This window comes from Onychostruthus taczanowskii, unplaced genomic scaffold, assembly GCF_017590055.1.
Source record: "Onychostruthus taczanowskii isolate IOZ18803 unplaced genomic scaffold, ASM1759005v1 scaffold8, whole genome shotgun sequence".
Lineage (NCBI taxonomy): Eukaryota > Metazoa > Chordata > Aves > Passeriformes > Passeridae > Onychostruthus > Onychostruthus taczanowskii.
The window spans coordinates 8,840,702-8,853,027 of NW_024505892.1; positions in this window are offsets into that span (position 1 = coordinate 8,840,702).

Consider the following 12,326-nt stretch of genomic DNA (forward strand, 5'->3'; position numbering starts at 1 on the left):
CATGACTGACAGACCTTCAAGCTCCTCGGCAAACCTTGGGCCTTATTTTGAAAGGCCCCTGAAAGAAAAAGGATTGTGTGCTCTCTGAATGCAGGGCTGCTGAACCGCTGCCAACCCCAGGCTGCTCCATTCAAAGGGCTGAGTGAATAAATGAGAATAACATCCTTGGGGACCTCAGGGATCGGTTTACTCTGAAAATCCTCAGCCTTACAAAGGGTCAGAGTCACAAGGTAAATGAAAATGGCTGGGAGGGGACTTTGATGGCCAAAATACTGTAACTGTAGAGGACTTGAAAGAAAACTCAATTTTTTAAAAAGTGAGAGAAGAGAGGAAGCAAACAGGGGAGAATGTGGCTAGCAGGGGGAATTCAGCCTGCAGCCTCACCAGAAGGGAGAGGGGGGAATGAGAATTGGAGAAAAGAAAGAAACTTCTGCGCTCAACATCATCAGTGATCTTTGAAATACTGCTATGGGCAGTGGCTGTAGCAAAGGAGAGCCTCTCTCCTGCCTGATGCCTCAGTGCAACAAAGGTATTTCCTTTGGGTAATGATAGGCAGAGTAGAACAGAACAGCATTTCACTCACTTGATAAGTAACCAACAGATCTCCGGACATGGAGGGCTGAGCAAATGGCATTAAGGATACTACTGCACCATGTCCTCAAAGAAACTGAATAAAATTACACCTAAGTGCAATTTTTGGTGATATTTTTGGTATTTCAGTCAAAAAATGAACATATAAGCTAATGCAGAGACATTTTAAAATGGCATTTTGGAAATAGTTTTTCAGTGGTATGGAGGACAAGGATGTGAATGTGTGCACCTACTTTGAGTCTGTTTAAATTTGTTGAAGTCAGTAAGTTGTATAAGGCCAGATGCACATTAACATCTTAAGACCATTAGGAATTAGACACCTAAACACTTCAGTCTCTAAATCTCTGGCTCTTGTTGGTCTCTTCTCTTTACCTTTAGTTCTCTGAGCAACCCCATTAATACTGACAGTATTAGTAGTAAAGTAGTAGTAAAGTTAAACACAGTCCTAAACATTTGCAGGATCAGGATGTGTGTGACTTAGAGCAGCCGCAGTTTCTTATTGGGTGTTTGTACAGTGCCTGGCATCTGGGCCTCATCTCAGTTGGAGTTACTGCAACTCAAGTCATAGTAATTTAAAAAATAGGTTAAATACTGAATTATAAATATCTTCTGATGGATTATCTTTTGCTGGTGGAATATTTTTTCAGGTTCTTAAGGTCAAGATACTCAGCTGACAAGTGTACGGCTTTGGTCAGAGTACTTCTTTCTCAATGATCTTTGCACCTTTACTAGGGGAGAAGTTTTATGTGCAGGTGAACTCATTTGTGCCCTCACATGTCAAACATAGGCTACTAAGAGACAGTTACAGGCATGTCTCCCTCCCCAGCTGTCAGCAGACTGCTATCTAGAGATAGTTTCCTTTTGCAAACAGTTATTTGTTTCTGTAACACAAGAGGGAAAAAAGAATATCCTACTGAAAATAAAGAAACTCAAGCTTGTTCAATTTAGACATTCAATCAAGGTCCATACTCCATGAAAAAGAGTCTTACCTTTAACTTTCACTAGGCTTCATGCTGTCATATAGTCATATGACTTGTAACTGCTGTTTATGATATACTTTTGTTGGTAAGCATATTAGTACCCCATAGTAGTCCACAAAATAACAGTGGGCAGAGAAAATGCAAGATCCTGTTTGTGTTTCCTACACACCAGCTGCAATATTGTTCCTCTGACCAAAGTTTCCCTGCCTTGGGATTCAGATAGGGAAGAACCTGTTAGCCTCAGAGAGTACCATACACTGTAGTGTTTTTTAGGGTTAAAACAAGAGGGTTTAGCTCACCAGTAGTGTACACCAGTGAGTAGCTAGACCCTTCACTTGAAAGTATAGATAAAACCTACCTCAAACTGTTTTGTTTTGTGTAGTGGGTTGTTATCAGAGTTGATGGGACTGGAGAGGAAGTAAAATTGCATCCACACAGGCAAATGCTAATATGAGACTTTTTCAATCCAGAAACATTTGAGGCTTTTCTAAAGATCTATTTTTTTATACATAATTTTTTTAAGTGTATAGGCTTAAATCCTTGTACTAGTCAGAAGAGACATCACTGGCTTGTGATCCAGTTTCTCTGTCAAATATTAGAAACATCAAGGGGACACATACAACTTCTCTGCACCTTAGTTTCACCTACATAGAGCAGAAACAGAAGTGCTAGTTTAATCCTGTGCAAAAGAGGTATAAGTAAACTGTAGAAATCTTATTTTGGAAGATAAATTAATGGAGAAAAAAAAAGGGCTTTATTAGAGCACACCAGAAGAGAGTTCATAGTTTAATTTTAAACAAAAGCAAGTAGTTCGCAAAACTCAGGATGGGTTTTCTAATAGACTGAGTGTTTGACCCAGGATTTGGGCTCTTTTTGTGGATGCTCTGAAGTCCAACATGGAGCAATGTCATGCTTCAGCATACCCAATATGAGGGTATTAATAGATTTTCCTTTTAGCCTGCCACCTGTTTTCCCACACCAGTGGGAGCTTTGTTACCTCTGAGATCTCTATCACTTTTGTCAAATTTAGCTGATGTAGGCCAAAGGGCTCAGAAGTTATTGAAGTATCTCATGTTGATATAAGACTCATTTCCTTAGGAAATCAGGCTGAGAAAGCAGTGGGGTTCAGAGTACACTTGAGGCTGTAACATGCTATAATTCACTGTAGCTGTGAGCATCACTGCATAAATGAACACAAATGCACATGTGTTTTCTAAGGCCTACTGGAAGCAATAAGCGGAACCAATAATGTATATGTAATTGTATTTTTTTTTCACAAACATCTTTTAAGAAAGGATTCTCTTAAACCAACTATTTGAGAAATGGTCCAAACTGGGATTTATCTCAATTATGTTGCATATGATTATATCACAGACATTTTTTTCCAGGAGAAAAATCTCAAGTTGCACATGGAGTTCATTAAAATAAGACTAATGGTTTCAATCATGTTTCTAATAGTGTGGAATAGCTGGTCAGCAATGTGGGCTGCGGATAAGCCTGTGTGATATCTGCTAAAACATATGTGCTTTTGTTTCCCCTCCTCATGAAGAGCAAACTGTTGCTGAAATGTTTTATTTTCACAAATGTGAATAAGGAGAAACATGAATGGAGAAAACTCTGAATGAACATGAAAAGTAAACATGGTAAGTGTATACAAAGCCTTGTTATATATGTGTTCAAGTAGCTAGGGACCAAGAGGTCTGTACCTGCTGTGGGGTGGACAGTTGATGTTCTTCTGCAGTGCAGTCATAGGGAAGGACAGTGTCAGGGCAGAACAAGTCAGATTTTCTTATAAAGTGCCAACTTGTTCTTAGCCTCAAACTGGCAAAAAGCAAAATGGTGCACCTTAATTTACTAATTAAGTGCCAACATTCTCTTTAAAGTAATCCTTGTTTTCACAATGCCTATAATCAATTTTTAAAAAGTGTATGTCAGGCAAACAGTTTTTGTTATTTCACTTTCTTTGGAGTTGCAGGGTTTTTGTTTATGTGGGGACAGGCAGCAGCTGCTCCAGATACAGTCCCCCTCAGGCTATCTTTTTTACCTTGAAAACCTTTGCAAATTACACTCTCCTAGTTTTGTTTTTCCAGTGTTCTCCAGCAGCAAAACTTACTTGGAGTTTCATTCCAAGTAAGGTGCTCAGAGCCAGACCAATGCTTTTCATCCAGGGCTGTGGATTTAGCTTCAGCCTTCAGAGGGCAGCCCAGGGCAGCAGACAGCACACTGAAACCTCCTCTTGGGTGAGGTTTGGACCCTCTTGTCATATTTTATTCTGAGCTTTTTCCTGGATGGCAGTATTGATTGATGTCATTATTCCCCACGTGGTGTGCCTGTGCAAGGCGATACCTGAGCGTGGCTCTCCCTCTGTGGACATAACAGCACAACCAAAATGCAAGGTGATGGCTGCGGTTCTGCTGGACAGGCTGTTGCGGGAGATCTGTAGAAGAGAAAAAGGAAGCCTCTTTGCTATGTTGTGTTTCTGTGCGACAGAAACTTATCTATAGACGTGGGTACACTTCCATTTTCAGAAGGGAAAACTGCACATAACTTCTCCAAGAATTAATATGAGACTATCTCTCATGTTTAAATTTTAATTATGATTAATTCTGCTGGTATGATGGAGACAGTGAGTTCAGTGTGCTTTCCCCAAAACAAAACATGGCTTGTTTAATTGATTTCAAAAATCCAATAAAAATGGTTTAGACAAATGTCGAAAGACCCATTGGCTCCCACTGGGCATACCACATAAACAGTTGGCATCCTATCTACTTTCCTCATCTTGCCTTTGATTCTCTCTTTTCCCTTGCTTTCTACTATCAACTTTCACATAACTCTGCATTACCCCAGGCTTACATGTTCTCTAGATAAAGTCACTTCTAATAAGAAAATACAGTTGATTTATAAAAACATTTCCTTGATGGGCACTGGAGGAGGGGGGTGGGGGTGGGTGGAAATCCTACAGAATTTTCTTAGAATAGCATAGAATCATGGAATCTTTAAGGCTGGAAAAGACCTCCAAGATCATTGAACACAACCTTTGCTTAAGAACCACCATCTCAACTAAACCACATCACGTCCAGTCTTTCTTGAACACTTCCAGAGATGATGACTCCACCACCTCTCTGGACAGCCTATTCCAATGCTTAATCACCCTTTCAGTGAAGCAATTGTTCCTGAAGTCCAAACTGGACCTGTCCTGGTGCAGCTTGAGGCCATTTCTTCTCATCCCATCACTTGTTGCCTGGGAGAAGAGGCCAACCCCCCACCTGGCTACACCCTCGTTTCAGGCAGCCGTAGTGAGTGATAAGGTCTCCCCTGAGCCTCCTTTCCTCCAGACAAACAACCCCAACTCCCTCAGACTCTCCTTAGAAGCCTTACTCTCCAGACCCTTCTCCAGCTCTGTCATTCTCTGACAAGCTCCAGCACCTCGATGTCTTCCTTGTTTTGAGGGACCCAAAACTGGACACAGCCACTCGAGGTGCAGCCTCACCAGTGCCGAGTACAAAGGGACAACCACTGCCCTGCTCCTGCTGGCCACACTACTGCTGATGCAGACCAGGATGCCATTGGCCTTTGTGACCTCCCAGGTGCACTGCTGGCTCATGTTCAGCCACTGTCAACCAGCACCACCAGGTCTTTTTCCACTGCTCCAGTCTATAGGTCTGTCTGGGATTGTTGGGACCCAAGTGCAGGACACTTTGTCACCTTATTCTTGATGATCCATTTCATTTCCTTGTTACTATGCCTAAAAGACAACCTTCACAAAAATTCCTGAAGAAAATGCCCCTCTTACCTAACTGAGGGATTTTACCTCCAGTTGAAATGTTGGCTTTCTTTCTGCTCAGTCTTTCTCTTCAATTAAGAGTGGTCATGGAGCTTGCTTCTGGTGGAAAAACTCAAAATTTGGCTTTCCTTCTGGCTGGCCATGGCATACAGGGCAGAGAAAATGCTGGAATGAAAAGATGCTTTTATATCACTGTTTTCCTTATTTATTGTGAAACCATGGCAGAGCCAGGAGGGAAAAGGAAGGTTTTACAATTGTGAGCGCAGTTCAGGGAAGAAAAACAAGTGTCCTTGAAAATATCTCCTGGGTTTTATTACATGTGTTCATGGATGCCAGCAACTGGGAATGGAACAGCACCAGGGAAACAGGATAGATTTCAAAATATAAAAATTCAGAAGTTCTGTAATACAGTGCTAGGGAAGAATGATAAAAATGTCTGACTGCACACCTAGCTGTAGCAGAAAAGAATGTAGACAATTCTCTGAGGAACAGGGAAACTGTTTTCCTGTAACAGCCTTGTGCTACTCTCCAGGCTGAAATCTGGCTCCCAGGCTGACCTCCTCCAGATGCTCCACAAGCAGGGAAAAAAAAAGACCATCCAAAAAACCAAAAGCCTCAAGGAAGACATTAAGGGAATAGTTTGCCCGTAAAGGAGAACTCTTCATAATTGCCTTCAGTTAGTTACCGTCTTACACTCAAAGCAGGAAAGTTGAGTACATCTCTAATCTACTTTTAATAGGCAACATGCACAAGAATGCATTGATTTCTAATTGTTCAATGCATGTACATAAAGAGCATATATTGCACTTAAAAGCCCACATTTGCAGAAATAAGTTACATACCTTTAATAGCTGCTACAGCTGTGTGTGTACATAGAGAAAAGCAAAAATGAGTAAGTATTTATTGCCCTCATATTTCACACTGATTCCCATTCCCATCTTGCTGCATTACACTCCCTTTGACATTCTTTACCACTTTTTAAACTGAAGAAATGTGCCTGCAGAGTCAGGTATCTGTGTCAAACTTCCCCAGCAGTACGCCAATTATTGGTAGACTAAGATTACAGTGTTAAAGTACTCTGCATGATGGTCCAACACTCCACCTTGGCATGCAATGGTGATCTCTCTCTGTTTGCCCACTCCAGGAGCCTGTAGCCAATCTGCTGGGATGCTCCAGGACCCAGCCCCACACATGCTCACCAACCATCAACAAAATAAAAGTGGAAGAGAAAACTGTTTTGCTACCTACATGTCTGCAATACAGTTTGTCTACTTTGCTGGCAAGAAGGGCAAATGATACCTTTCCTTTTAGGATAGAAAAATGAATCATACTTTCTGTCTTACATGTAAAGTTTATGTGTCTCTGGAAATGTGATCCTTATTCTCTCTGCTATAGACATGACCCAGATGCTTTCCTGCCATTCAGATATATGCAGAATACTCTTTAATTTCTCTTTTCTTTTATTTTCTTTACCTCCTTCCCTCATTCCCACCTTCTTCCTTTTTCCCTTCCTTTTTCCCTTCCTTTTTCTTTCTTCCTCTAACTCTTTTTCTTTCAGGGGATGTGTGTATGCAGTCATTCCCAAGCAAAAGGAGTTTGCTCCTTTTTGTAGAACTGTGGAGAAAATTGTTGCATGAGTGGAAAGTTCCGCAGTTCATTTCAAAGCTTTCCATTCTACAATATGGAGTGGGGATTGTTTCCATGCCAATGTCTCAAAATGTTGTCTAAGTGCCATTGTCCTCTGAGGAGAATGCATCATGCTTTGGGAGCTGCAGAAAGGACTAGCTGAATGAGATCTGGCTTGTAGGGATCCGTAGGTCCATTCTGCCTGGGAAGCTACTACAAAGTACACTAGATTGTTTGACTGATCTGGAGCTCATTCCTGCTTAAGTCTGGGGAAAAGCAAGAGCACCATTGGTTGGCTTTGTCACCAATGTAAGACTGTGGTATCAAGTTCTAAGAACCACTGCAGAGGGAGTACAGGCAGCTGTACTCCCTCTGATAAAGAAGGGAACCACTGCAGAGGGAGTACAAGTGGTGGCAGGTCTGTCAGACAGATGAACAGAGGTCTGAGACCATCAGAAGTCATCAGACCAAAGGAGTTTTAAGAAAAGGTCTGAAAACCAACTGACTTTGTGGATGTCTAGAGAAAACTCTTCCCAACATCAAGAGTCACATAGATGTGGTTGCTTACAAATGAAAAAATTCAAAACAAAGGGATTAGGGGAGAGTTGAGCTCTCCGTGCTGACTGCAAGACAAGTGGACTGTGAAATGAAGCCTGCTAGCTTGTTTGATGAGGCAGAGAGGCAAAGAGAGACAACTGTAACATGATCAAAACAGTGAGGCTGAGAAATTATCTTTGGAGCAGCATTGCCAATCACTGTGAGCAGGGAAAACTGTGTTTGTCAAGACAAGCAGAAAGGGTGTGATTTCCATGGTTTACTGTGCTTTGTTCAGACCAGAACTGAAGAAGCTTTTTAAGGTACTTGGTTTACTAGACAGAATTGTCAATTGTACATGTGTTAGAGAAAGGTTCTTGAGCCAGTATTTGTTCTAAATCCTTCTCTTTTCATAATGTTTTTACTGGGCTCACAAATGCCCATTGAAATCAGGATCTTACAGGTCTACTGGATATACAAATATTGCTGTCACCTTGTTTCAGCTGCAGAGGATGTGAGAAAACAGCAGACTCCTCATTCGGTTGAGTTCTCATCAGTTCGTTCCTATTGCTGCTGAGCACCAAGGACCCCTGGAAGGGAAAGGTCTCCCCACGAATGGTTCCTTTGGCTGCCTGTGCTGGTGCTCCTTTCATGCTGTCCTCAGAGACTGGGTGGTCTTTGGGTGAGCCAGGCTAGGCTGCTGGTCTGCCTAAACCCTTTGTAAGCAGCCATTCATGCTATGGTTGCATGGGCACAAGGGATGAGGGTGGGAGAGATGATGGGAAGATGGATTTATCCCTTTATCCCTTTAGCTGGGTGGCCTTTCTTCACCCTGATTTTTATCTGCTTTCAACACTTCTGATATTTTTAGATTATGTTGAGATCCCAGAAAAGTTTTTGAGATGAATTACAGTGACATTCAAAATAAATTAAAATACCAAAAAATGAACAATTTCCTAAGTTGAACCTTACCTGAGACTATGTGTGGATGGCATTTTGTAACCATGTGAATTATGGGTTCTTGGTTTGTTTTGGAATTTTACACCATGTTACACCATAAGCTGTTGCCTAATTTTCTGTCCACCAGCACTGCATAAGTATAATTTTTTCAAGACTGCTGTCCCCTATTGTTAAATAGCCATGCCTACTTACACTCCTACTTTTGCAGATTGGCTAGAAATCTTTACAGAAATGCATTTTTTCTACAATAGCAATACGTCTAAGAATAAATTAATATACCATTCAGCCATTCAACCTAAGCAAGATAGTAATACTCTTGTTAAAAGACAAACAGGTACAAAGACATGTCCAGAGATCAACACGGTGCCTGATCTATGTAATATAAATGTTATGAAATGAGTTATACAGAAGAAGCACTAATAGTACTGATTAACTCTTAGGTGAAAGACATAGCATGAAGGACTTAGGCAGGTTGCAAAGAAACACTGGGCTGGCAGTAATAATTTAATATGTAGAACAGAAAAAAGGGAGTCTGGTTATCATAGAGGAGAGGATATTGATTTAGGATCATCATCACTTTGACTGAGTATCTCAGTCCTTCTAAAGAAAAACCAAAGTGTGTTTATAGGGGAGCTAATTAATTTTTACCATAGAGAGCAAGTGTTATAGTTTCCTTCTGTGCCTGACTGGTTGGAAGCTTTGATTTGAGTCCTCAGGTTGAGTTTTCCTTGATCTTCTCAAGTCTGGAAGAGCCTGTCTGATTGTGCTGCATGTGACTCAAAGACAAATTGAGATTGTTAAACAAATATGCATGACAAAGGAACAAAAAGAATGTGTTTATTCTGTGGCATTATCTGCATTTTTGAGAAATAATTCCTCATTTGTTATATTTTAAATGTGAAAGAGAAATATGTTATGTGCCTCTGTGTGTTAAATTTTATGCGCCTTGAGATAGAGCTGGTAAGCACACGTGTTGTGGAGTGTTTCTGTTGTCTGGTGCTCATGGGCCCCTTATTGCACTCATTTGTTCTGCATGGCAAGGGCTGAGTTCCACAGTTTGCTCTTGGCAGCTGAGAGCTATTATTGGGCTGCAACATCTGTTTCAACAACAGTGGGTCCCTGGTCAGCAAAACTAATTAAAAAAGAAGTGCAAAGTCAAATACCATGACCTATCTGCTGTGTCTACATGTAAACATGGAAACTACTGGAATAATGAAAACTTAGGATAATTTACAAAAACCTGACAAGTGATGAAATGCCTCGGAACTGTTCTTCATATCAGACACTTATAAACAGCACAGGCAAAGATTAGGATCCATGCAAGCGCTTAAGCACGTAGGGAACTTTTTATGCACATGGGTATTGGCAGTAAACTCACTGAGGCCACTCAGCTGTGCAGCCCTTCCCACGTGAATGAATATTTACAGAATTGGATTGTAAGCTTCCTCTGTACTCTGCCAGGATTTTCTTAATTGGTATTTGTAGATATGAAGGTGCCTGGGTACATATTTAATGACTCCAAACATGCACAAGATTTCTCCATTTTGCTCTGCTGTCAAAATTTTTGCTGTCAAGAATAAAGTAATTAGTGCTGGTAAGTTCCAGGACATTAAATACTTCCCTCTGACCTAAGAAGGAGGAGAGGAGTCATGTTTATATTGGACAGATGAATGAGATGACTTCCTTGAAGAAAATGCAGTAGAGAAAGTATTTAGGACAGAAGGCGTAGGAAGTTGTCAGAGCAGGCACTGCTTCATTGTCAAAGTGATGACAGAGTTAGCTCCAAAACATCCTAATTTTGCTTTTTCTCAGGTTTGCTGATTAATTCCAGACTTTTAAAAACTGAACAGAAACTGAAAAGTGACTAAAACATCCCTACAGCATAGACTCAGATGAAAAAAAGAATGATCTATTTTTAAAATATTGGTAGATTATATGCTAAAATTTGGCTTAAAGGGAGTCTCTTTATACTCCCTGCATGAGCTATATGGGATGTGGATGCTGATGAGTGAGTGGAGACTGGAGAACAGTAGATAATGCATTGTGAAGCTGCTGCTTTTGCTTTAACACAGCAAATGGACAGAAGGTGACAGACGATCCTTCCCCGTGCCATTTTCAAAATATGGATCATAAGCAAGTAACTGTGAGGTTCTTTTCTTCCAGCAAATGAAAAACACACAGAAAGAACCATAACTCGTGAGGTGACAATTTTTCATTCATACACTTCCTAATGCTGCACAACGTATCTCCTCTCCAGGTCTGAGGCGCAGCTTCAGTCCAGCCTGTCATGAAGATACCAGTGATTAAAAGTGCCTCAGAATGTGCCTGTCTATTCACAGTTCTTTTCTCTTTCAAATGTATTCTGAACATGTTCAGCCAAGAGGAAAACTTCTAATGTATTCTTGTGTCTGGTTTTAAAATACAAAAGTTTTGGTTTTATTTAGTGTTTTCCTGACCAAACCTACACTTGTCTATGACTTTCCTTATTGGGAAATAACAGAATTCATTCTTTTCAGGGACAACAGTGAGATTGAAAGAGTGTGCTGAAGATGGTCTGCCTTTGTAACCAGTTGCTCTCTGTAATCTGTTCTTTCTTTAGAAATGGTGGCAAGTCAATGTTTCTCAAGAGACTTTTATTGTCAGTCTGTTTATCTGCTAGAACCTCTTCAATATCCATCTTAGATGGCTGAGAATTATCTTTACAGGGTGTCAAGATGAATGGTTTGTCAGACCTTCTGTCTGATGATTTTTACATCCCTTTCTAATCTCTCCATTGAGTAGTAGGTTAGCAAAAAAGTAAAATATATACAATATAATGTTCTGGACTGTCAAATTTGCTACAAAACCAAATTCAGTCATGATACTATATCCTTAAAGCAGTTGAAAACTGCTTTCAATTATTAATGCCACCCATGTGCCATGAATATTTATGTCATAAGTATCCAAAATAGTGTCTAGATTATACCATTGCATTCAGATTATAGAAGAATACAAGAAGTATATTTTCCCCAGGAGCTAACACTGTTTTTGGTGAGAAAAAAAATATTATCTTGCTGGTTTTCTTAGTATCAGTGACAAAACTTGGATTATCTACTGCTAATTCTATTTATTTAAACTACAAATCCTTGTCTTACCTTTCTAAGTGGTGAATTTAACTTGCAATCGTGCCAAGTAGTGGGTTACACACTTCAACATTTCTTTGAGCTTTTCTAGATTTCTTCATTGGCCCATGCACTCATCTTGATGTTTCATAGTTGTGCTTCAGATATAGGACCATTATCTGAAAAACAAGTAAATGCATTATTTACCTTTCTAATATTTTGCCAGAAAGTGCATCTACCAAATGCATTTGTATGGATTCTTAAGAAAACTGAAAGAGCTCAGAAAGGAGACAAAGGAAAAGAGAAACCATGAACATTTGTTTTTCTAGAAAAAAGTAGCAAAATTGAGGCCTTTCATGCAATACCAGGAGCGTGCGTCACCATTTTGCCTCAGTTATAAAGAGAGCCCAGAACACCCAACATGGGATGAAGGCACCCCTGTGCTGTTAATGTTTTCCCAGTGGGCTCATCCAGCTGGTGCTGGTCTATAGGTAGCGGGTGTGATGTTTGGAGGGGCTGCCTGGACCCACACAAGCTCCCCTGGGACCTGCCTGCCTGGGGCTGGCACAGGGCGAGGATGCGGCTGCAGGCATCACTGGCGATGAGGACTGTACAGTTTCTTTGGAAGCAGCCATGCTCCTTCCCCTTTACTCCCTTGGTTACTTCAAGGGCAGCAGGAAGAGCAGCTCCCCCCATCTCTCCATGCCTTTCTTCTCCTACTGTCTCCACTGGCAGAAGGAGCCTGTTCCT